The 10,397-nt window shown below is 46.0% G+C and overlaps 1 protein-coding gene across 8 annotated transcripts in view; it reads right to left on the reverse strand.

The window, feature by feature from the left end:
- LOC116846335 (heterogeneous nuclear ribonucleoprotein K) overlaps positions 1–10,397 on the reverse strand; it is a 137,744-nt gene that overhangs the window by 93,119 nt on the left and 34,228 nt on the right. For 6 of the 8 annotated variants that reach the window (XM_032820033.1, XM_032820040.1, XM_032820029.1 and 3 more), the window contains exon 2: positions 2,451–2,500. The gene's annotated coding sequence lies outside the window, so the exon portion shown is untranslated. Of the gene's footprint in view, positions 1–2,450; positions 2,501–5,063; positions 5,288–10,397 lie in introns of those variants that run through there. The other 2 variants (XM_032820038.1, XM_032820031.1) reach the window with 2 other exon arrangements.

Raw genomic sequence — 10,397 nt, forward strand, 5'->3', positions numbered from 1 at the left:
ATATATATATATATATATATATATGGCGATTCAATCTTCGAATAAAATTCTCTCTCTATGGCAATTTTTTCTATAAAATTTTCTTCGTACGTGAACCGTGATATTCCCTGAGGAAAATCGGCCTGAAGCGGTTGCGGTGACGCGAACATTATCGAGAAACGAGATCAAGTTCGCGGCCAACGATGGAGATGCCAACACGAGCCGATCGGCTCGTGCTGGAACACGTGAAATAATTACCGGTATCAATGTCAGCGCGTAATTGTCGGTTATCGCAATAACGCGCAGCGCCGCACGGCTAAAATAATGATCGGCCGTTGTTGCGACGGCTCAAGAAAGACGGGACGTTTCCGTGTACATCTAGCCGTTGATGGAAAGATTGAAGGAAGACAGCGAGATAAAGACACGAAATGAAATAAAGTTACGCTCAGGTAAAGGAAAGAGAAAGAGTATAGGAGGAAGGGGGGAGAGAGAGAGAGAGAGAGAACACGGGTGAAAGAAGGAGACACGATAGACTGTGATTTCACGGTTGAGACGTGCGCGAGCACGAGGATTCACAGTCACGCTTCGTGATTTCGCTTCTTGATCCGCGCGAGAAAAAGAAACGGAAAGCTTTATTTTCGCTCTCGCGCCGAAACTGGTTATCCGCGTCCGGACGTTACAGCGGTTTACGTTGACCTCGCGAGCGGCTGCGTGTAGTAACGGTACGCGTTAATTGAATCCTGGCGCAGGAGAGACCAACTGCGCGAAAATGAAAAATGCCAGGAAAAGCTGCTTTTCAGGATATCTCGCGGTATTTTAACCTCACCGCGCCGTGGTTTCGCGTTCTTACGTGCCTCTCTCGCGTGATCCTCGCGTCCTGCGAGAATAGCTTTCCTAGTGTCGGGAAGAACGTTAGTCCTCGCGCCGCGTCGTTAGGCCGCGAACAGATGAGCCACTTTGTGTGACGCCGCAGAGAAACGCTACACACCTGTACAAACGGGCTACTTTTGTGGTGCCACAAAGAGGTGCGACTTTGTGGCACCACAGAGGAACGCTGCAGAATGATATAATAGTACAAATCTCTGTCACACAAGACCGGAGCAACGCGGGACCCACAAGATCTCATAGATTGCACTGAAACTTTATGTCTCGTGTTCTTTTGGTCTTGTGACAGATTTGTGCTTTTATACACACGTTTCACATTTCACGGTGCCACAAAGTCGCATGTCTGTACAAAGTAGCTCGTCTGTTCGAATCCTTAAAATAAAAACACCAATGCCTGGACACTAATTGGCACCAATGGACATTGACACCTAACTCTGAACATTCTTATTGTTTTAGTGTTCAAATATTTAAATTTTCAACATAGAGAGAGGGAAGATATACATTGAATAAATATATATACCATATCTTACGCTAATAGTTCAAATATTTAAAACACAGTAAGAATGTCTAGAGTTAGGTGCAGGTGTTATTAGATGTCCTGGCATTGGTACTTATATCTTAAGAACCGATGTCACGCAATCATTATCGTAACACAGCCGTTCTCCAGATTGCTATCCGCCGCGTTTGAGTAACAGTATTAAATCGAGCATATTACGAGTCGCAGAGAAAGAGATCGCATGCGATCGTTAGCGCTTGGTTATACAATTTTAACGACATCTGACTCTAGTTTCATTAGCTGTCGCCGACTGATGTAATTAAAAGTATCGTGCGCGCGCGCGGTCACCTTTCACCGCGTTTAGAGAATCGCCACTTGTTCCCGACGCTCAATCGTCATCGTAATTTCGCAGGGCTCACGCAGGTATAAATAGCGATTCTAATTGAATGCAAACGGACACGCGGGAACAGTTATCTCTCGTCGCGCGTTTTCTCCTCCTCGTCTCATCCGCGATTGCCAGCGAGAATCGCGTGTAGAGCGGAGAATACGTCTTATCGCTGTGCGATCGCGTCTTGAGACACCCAAAACTTCGCACGGTGACGACGGAAAAACGGCGGAAAAGCCGGGAGAAAATCACGCAGGAGAACGAATCCTAAGCCTTTCCCGGAATAGCGCGGCGAAACAATGGCGATGGCGATCTCTTATCGGAGATCTTTGCACAACAGTGGAGAGAAAAAAAGAGAGAGAGAGAGAGAAAGCGAAGCCGGCTTGTAATTAACAATTAAAAAAGTACTCCATTAACATGATAATCACGTGAACGATACTTTTGCGCTGCCAGCCCGAAATTTATACGAGATATCGTTCGCGCTCCTCGCCGCATCCCTTGCCGATTAATTTGCGAGTAATTTATATGTGACGCAAGAATGAATTGCTGTCGATGTAATAAATTCATCAGTCGACCGCACGACACAATCGCGTAAAACTTGGCGATATCACGTGGCCACGCGAATTCCGCCGAACTCTCTCACACAAGGCGGCTAGCCCTCTCCTCCCTCCCTAATTCGGAGAGTAAATAAATTTGTCAACTCACCTTGACACAGAAGTAATTTACTCTGCGATCGATGCCAGCTTCCCGTTGGTCTGAAACACAAAACAGGACGAAATTACGCCGAGTTCTCGCCACGGTTAACAACGCGCGCGCGCGGACTCCACGAGAGACGGAAGCGGCGCACGCCAAACTCATTTTCGGGAGAGACGCAGCGCGTCCTAAGTGAAAATTGCGATTTCTACGACAAAACAACGCGGCACTACCTTTGTTTACACGGCATAGTCGCTCGCTCCGACGTTGTCCGCGCGAAACGCTATTGATTCGGATGTGTCCTCGCGCGATGTAGGACACACACATTCGCGTCGTTTATTATGTCTTGTTGCAAAATGTAACGATTCTCGCGGGTCCTCGATAATGAAAATCAGATCAAGAGTACCTTTACCTTCGTGTCTCATTGCAAAATACAGTTCACACAATTCTCCCGAGAGTCAGCGATTACATCTTCCAAAGTAAAATATAAACGAGGAATCTCGAGAATCAGAGCGCGATGAAATAAATCTCTCCAAAGCGCATTAATCAATGAGAATTTTCTTCGACTAAAATAATCGGTAGATCAAAATCAATCGATCGTCATATATGTAATCAGGAATAATTTATTCTATTGATGATTAAAGATTGAGAGAAGATTAATTATCAATCAGTGTACAATAAATCACATCAAAGTTTGATTAAATCTATCCATATTAATAGTCGTCACTTGAAATTTGTTTCAAGTGAAATATTCAAACCTAAAGTTAAATGTGTATTTCTCAGTTAACTTGTGATTACAAATATAATTATATCGTATAAGTTAACGGAAAACTTCAGATCTAACTCAAAATTGTAATTGAGTATTTCACGTGAGACAAGTTTTAAATAGCGATTATTAATACGAGCCTGTGTGATTCATGGGTAATTTTAGGGACAATCAAACAGTCAATAATTCTAAGTTTCTCTCGTGTTCTGTAAAAGAAAAAGATTATAAATTGGGAGTTACAGCACGTTTTTAATAGACAGTAGAGATGTGAAATAATGAGAATCAATTTTGCCACGATTTCTTTTACACGGGGAGAAAAGTGGTATTGCCCAGGAATGACCAACAAATTACATGGCGGAAAATAGCGAATTACAAGAGGGTTAATAATTAATTTCATCAATCACTTGTGTGAATTTATACACGGCGATTGATTAATTTGGATTATTAATTTGCCGATTGTTTCAGTCAAGGATGTTAATCGATTAATGTCCAACACTGTCCCGGAGGATAACTCTCGTCGTCATTAATTCGCCGCTTAATTACGAGAAACTTATAAAATTCCCCCCAAATGTGTCGCACCCGAGTATTTTTTTCTCTTTTTCCGAGACGCGGTCGAAGCCACTCGGCGCCGAAACAACGGCTCTCGTCTATACAGATGGGAGGCAGCTACACAATGGCGTGCGATAATGAAATAACTTAATTTCGCTCCGGGGCAAACACATAGATCAAGTGAGAGGGGATGGCAGTGACAGTGGTGATTGCTCTGTTGGTGTTGGTGACGGTGGGATGGTGGTGGCGCGGTAGTCGAGAGAGCGAGCGAGTCCGACGCAAAATACGCGCTCGACCGACGAAAAGCGCGTTAAACCTCTGAGTACACTGTGTTATCCACTTTGTTAACCCGCGATCTCTTACGAGGCGCACTCTGGTGCAGAATGTATCCTCCTCAAATGGGTCGCGCCAAGCCGATTGGCTGGAGCTCGTCCGAATATCAAATAAATCTCAACGATCAAAATTCAGAGGAAGGGGGACAGGGTCTTGTATGTGAGAGAGAGTGTGTGTGTGTGTGTGTGAGAGAGAGAGAGAGAGAGAGAGAGAGAGAGAGAGCCCATCGCGTTGCATCGCGATCAAGCAAATTGATCCTTTCCGGGTGATCCTTAAAATATACCCTGATATCGATCTTCCTAAGTGCAGTTCGATAGAAACGACGAGGTCTCTAACATTGAGCGAATCAATGACAAAGATTGATGAAGAAGCGATAAAAAAATTAGACAGTCGATCGATGAAACAATATACGAAACTGACGCGGTCGTTATGCAACAAGAAGGAATCGATCGGACTTTCGCGACTCGAGCATAAGGCAAAAGTATCCTAGTTCTATATCCGACCCTGGACATTCGTTTTAGCCTTTAAATACAAATATTTAGACCTTCAACTAGAATATATGTATATATTCAATACATTTTATATTGTTGAAAGTTCAAATATTCATACTTAAAAGCCAAATCAATACGAATATCTAGGATTAAATATATGTTCAAGCGGTATTTTTGTCTTACTCCTGTGCTTTGTTTTAGAGACGCTAAAAAGTGACTTTGAGGATTCCGAAGTGAGGAGAAGAACCTACACGGATTCCTCCTTGCGCAACTATGTGAAACAAAAAGAACGGTGCACGGGAAGGTTCGTCGAAGGGAAGGAAATCCGTGGGTTCGTTTGGTGAGATCGTAGGAGCACGGGTCACGGAGCGAGTGACTGGTGCAAAGCGAAACATCAAAAGTGCATATAGTCCACAGTGCGGTGTGCAGAGTCGCCGTGTCGGAGGTGTCAGGCGACCTTAAAAGCTGATTGTAAAAGGATCTTACACGGACGAGCGACTCGGCGGCGACAATCGAGGGACAGACACAAAATCCGAATCTATATCCCGTGGATTGCTTTGCACGAAGCAGAAGAAGGCGGCCGAAGACTACAACGACGACGGCGACGACAAACAAGTCGACCAGGACGAGGATGAAGACCGCAGCGGTAGGCCGATGTTCTCCACTTGATGTGTCCACGTCCATTTGTGGGTCCCGATGGCCTCGAACTGGTCTCTTATCCCCGGTATCGCCCAATCAAAAAACCGGCAGCGTACCGTCAGCCGATTGGTCGAGCACGGCCACCGTGAGGACTGCAATTGGTCAACCGGCTCGAGTCACCCATGGTTACCGTTTGCATCAACAACATCTACGGTCGATATTCGCGGCTCTACTACTTGGTCCCGCGTACTCCTCTACGCTCAAAGTCTCGCACACACGCCGCGATTAACACCTACATAACCCCCCAGGGTGGAATTCTCGAGGTGAGGGCAACCGCTTTTCTTCGACCCCGCCGCCACCGCCGCCACCACCACCACCACCACTACCACCACCACTACCACCACCATCACTCTATGGCGGTACCTACTGCACCTTCTCTTCTCGTCTCCCGTCGCCTGAAGGGCTTCGGGGGAAACTCGAAGGCGAACCACCGTCGGCTAAGGGTCGCGAAAAGCTGGTACCCCCGCGTCCAGTGGCTGGCGTGGCTCCAACACACCTCTCAACGATGATTTTCCAAGTCGACCTACGCGACCTCTCCTTATCGCGACGGGTGCTCGCCTGGAGGCACCCGCGGCGGAGGTACGCGCGATAAGAGGTGTATTTGCGTAAGGATAATCTTGGCAATTAAGTCGAGATGGCAGACTAAGACCCGGAGGATCCTACCGGAAACGTTGGATCCCCGTAAAGGAAGCGCTTCGTGCCGTAGACTCACATTTACGGCACGTCCTTTGTACATCGAATAGCGACAAAAGATCGGGACGAATAATAAAGGGCCGAGCAATAGAACCCGGAATATGTTTTCGTCGTCGCGCACATTCGGCAATTTTGCGAGTACATACCGAATCTCAGTTCCAAAGTGTCACATAAACGACTTCGTCTTCGAAGTCTAATTGCCACTTTAGCGATTGTTGGGTTAATGGTATTAGCTTCGACTCTGGCTATGTCCCAGAATTCACTGTCAGCGTTTCCAGAGATGGAGAGAGAGAGAGAGAGAGAGAGAGCGCATCGTTCTGTCTTATTTTGAATTAAGCCGCGTGACAAAGATGCAACGATGCTGTTAGCGCTAATTGCTAATTTCGTAACGTACGCCACAAGCGCGTCATATAAATACCCAATTGCATTTTCTCATAGTGAAATGCAATTCGGTGCACGAGCGTTTCCATCTCATATTGAATAGATCTGGCGATCTGAGGATGACGATTATGTATGACGTGCCGAGTCCATCTAGAGTGACATTATTTTTGCCACGGCGCGATATCGCTTCTTAATCGCGCGCGAAGAGTCTCCGCCGTATCGCCGCGATGAAAAAAAGGAGTCGACGAGCGGATAAATCAAGTGAGACAATGGGGTCGTGTTCGGGCAAATCGACGCGTTAATGCGGCTCGTAACGGTCACTTGAACGAGGGCGCAAGATGATGCGAGAAAAAGATCTTATTAGCGGGTCGCGAGTCGAGTGTGGAAGCGAACAGGCGCGCTATTGGACGACTTCACCGTGCTGCTCTCTCAGATAGGCGAGAACATTTGTCACGTGGAGTGTCGGGGATCCCGTTCGCTCCGCACCATCGGAATCCACTCCGAGGACACGGAAGAAACGGTTATCGGGCACGACCTGCGGTATTATTCGCGACTTTGGAGAGGAACCAGAATGCTTGCGGAGCGAGGACGGGGACCCGGCGGCTATGTCCCCGTTCAACGTTCGATTATCCGCGTTATCGATCGCGCTGCTCTCGTACATCCGGCGTAACGACCGAATAGGCAGCGCGAATGTTCCGAAACAGTTCGTCCGCGATACATGCCGCGATCCGGTTACTAAAGAAACAAATATCAAACGAGGAATATGTATGTTTTGTCGAGAAATATATTTAATATACTGTTTCGACAGTTCTTATGATTTTATATCGACCTGAGACGCGATTCGACTTGATTGCGGTTTGTGGAAGCCAGCCCCCCGTGGATCAAACCTATGTCAAATCATACTTCCCTACCTATACTTTAATTCTGTCAATGGGCACTTTTCTGTATCTGATGGCTAGAAGATATAAAGTGGTCAAAGTTTCAACACGTTAATATCTTCACAATGCCTTTATCAAATTTCAACAAACTTCAAATGATTGTCCATTCAAATAAATTCTTTTTCTCAGTGTAGGTCTTTCACGTTACTGATCAGACTTTCACGATTTATTTCGTCAAGATCTATTCGGTGATGCCGAAATGAACGTCGATCAACGTTCGACGAAGAGTTGGCAAAAAAACAATCTACCACGAAGAAGACAATTAGACATTCGCACGGGCAATTGCGCCATGAAATCGATACCGAAATACGAAAGCGGCGCACGATCGTCGCGGAAGAAGGGCGACGTGTGATAAATAATTCAGAAATTAGATAATATCGTGCACGCTGACCGTTCCACGGAAACTGGTTCGATTGGTTCGCCTTGTTTTTAAGAGGAAACCGTATTACCCGACACGCCAACCCTGTTGTCCTGCACAATGCGAACGGAGCTCTGCTCGCCAATACCGCTTGTCAATTAAGCCCACACGATCGCGTATCCGGCCGACCTAATAAAATATGACAAATGCCTGCCAATCCGAAATCAAGGATGCCTGGAGGAGTGCCTTAGTGCATCCTAAAATAGTGCCAATTTCCAGACGCCCCATTTTTGCATCGATTCAAGAAGCTATCAGGAGTCGATTGCTCGAATAAGTTTAGGAAACGTGCAAAGTATCAACACCTTGCAGTTTGTATTGTATCGGGTTGATTTGAAAGACTCGACATTTGGACCCTATTTTTAGCCACGATATTCCATTCAACACCTATTTTGATATTTTGAAGTCTACATAAACTCGTCTTGATTTCATATAACCTACTAGCATTGCCGAGAGTTCCTCTTTAGAATCTACAAGTGGCATTTTGTTCGTTTTCTGTTATTTGAAAGAATCAAGTAGGACTTCAATTTCTATGTGTGTTAAACATACAATGATGTTTCAGAATATACAGATGTTAGAAAGTTTTTGTCGAAAGTAGGGTTAAAATTTCGATTCGGAACCTATAGAATGCACGTTTCACTTGTGTTTCTATGGCAAGAGACTTTTACATCAATCTGCGTATCATTTTGCGTATACTTAATAGATCGGCGCACACGCACAGGCGATAATCCACTCAAACGCTCAATCAATCCCCGTTCCAGAAATAAGCACCACGTGTGAGGCATCAAAGGTAACGATATTATTAGCTTGCCGACTCTAGTCGAGTTAACTGTTTACGATATAGATTTATAAGAACGGAATTAAAACGTCACGCGAATCGCAAAGTTACCTGCGGCTGGCTGCAAGGCGAGATTCTCTTTGACGATGACGAACGACCAACTGTGAGAACGTTTCTAAACGCGCTACGACAAACTCGGCGATTACACGATGCGCTTTCTGCATGGACTCACTCGGCGATAAATCCTTCACGGAAGCTTAAAGGTCTTCATGTTTCTTGTTTGCAAGTGCAACGCATCTTTCTTCCGCGAGAGCCATCAGTGAAATCACTTTACCGGCCCGCCCACCGTGAAAGTGTAATTGCAAAAGTTACGAGTGGCGATGAAATTGTCACAGCTCGTTAACATTCCGCGGCGGACTCAACGGTCGCGCGAGCACACTTGAGAAAAATTCAGTCTATGGTAAAAGTACCAATGCCAACGTAGCCAATCGTGGGCATTGCTTTGATCTTTAAATGCTTCAACTTTCAACATCGAATACATAGTCACCTGACGTTAGATTCTAAAGTATCTCTGTTGTTTTTCATATTACAAGAAAATACGTAAGGAATAATTGTGTGGTTGTAGAAGACATTTTTGCCTGACCACAATATTTTCTCCTTCCAACCACAGAATTTATTTCTCACACGTTTTCCTCTAATATAAGAAACAACAGAGATATTTTAGAATAAAACGTTAAGTGACTGTATACATATGTATCGAAAGTTATACATTGAAAGTTTAAATATTCGTATTTCAGTAGAAACTAAAGCGATAAAAGTGTCCAGGCATTTTTACCTTAACGTCATGAAAAAATCGCCAATGTGTTCTGTGCGTCAGTAAAGAAAGTTGTCTATTCGTAGAACAGGATTCCGAAAGATATATCTGTCTCTTTTTTACGTATTATCATTGAGAACGGCTTTTCCTGTTGTTCAAAGGGAAAGACTCTTCGTCCGTTAGACGATCGTTGCCTCGCGGTAAACGATCTTGAGAAGAAGTCGCGGAAGTGAGTCGCGAAGAGACAACAATGCGAGATCGGCAGTGGAGGCAACGCGAGAAGAAGAGGGTGATGACCGGAAAGGGTGAATGAACGGAAATCACGAGCGACTTCGGAGGGAAAGGGAAAGCAAGCGCTACACGAGAGAAAGAGAGAGAAAGGAGGAGAGAAGCGCAGGAAGAGAGCTAGGAAGCGCGGAAGGAGAATTTATATCGTTACCCGCGGTGCTTCGCCACGTAGGCGTAAAGCACGTAAGGAAAGGAAACAACCACGTGGCCCCATCGCGACGATACGGCACGCGAGAATGAAGATGACTCGTGTGCGAATGCAATGATAAAAAAGCATGCGGACATGGTCTCTCGCGGTTGTCGCGATCGAAGTCGAAATCGCGACGCGACGACCACCAGAGACGAGAGATCCTCAACAGAAATAGACGCGAGTCGCGCGCTTGTCGCTGCGCTAATTTCTAAAAATGCCCAGACGTCTGCGGATTAATGGATGTCCTCTACGTCGCACGACAACGACAACGATGACGACGATAACGATGACGATGTTTGCACTTGCCCCTCGAGGTATCGCCGACACGCCCGGGAACAGGCCTTCTCGTGGAAAACAAGCGTTTGCAACAGCAAACGAACTACCACGAGCGAAGGCACAGCCGAAGGAAAGGGATACTCTCTTCTCGTCCCCCAGCTTCTCCTTCCCTTTCATTTAGCTCGCGCAGTCCTTCGACACCGCGGTCCCAGGATGCCCCCGGGTCGTGAGAAAGATACCTCGAACCGTTTTCATCCAGCTACGAGGAAGGCGAGTATAACCACGAGCACCATTTCTCTCCTCTCCTCTCTTCTTCTCCACCCCCCCCCCCCCCCCCCCCCCCCCCCC

The sequence above is a fragment of the Odontomachus brunneus genome, unplaced genomic scaffold (genome assembly GCF_010583005.1).
Source record: "Odontomachus brunneus isolate Ranch 3 - 2012 unplaced genomic scaffold, Obru_v1 Obru_scaffold_063, whole genome shotgun sequence".
Taxonomy (NCBI): domain Eukaryota; kingdom Metazoa; phylum Arthropoda; class Insecta; order Hymenoptera; family Formicidae; genus Odontomachus; species Odontomachus brunneus.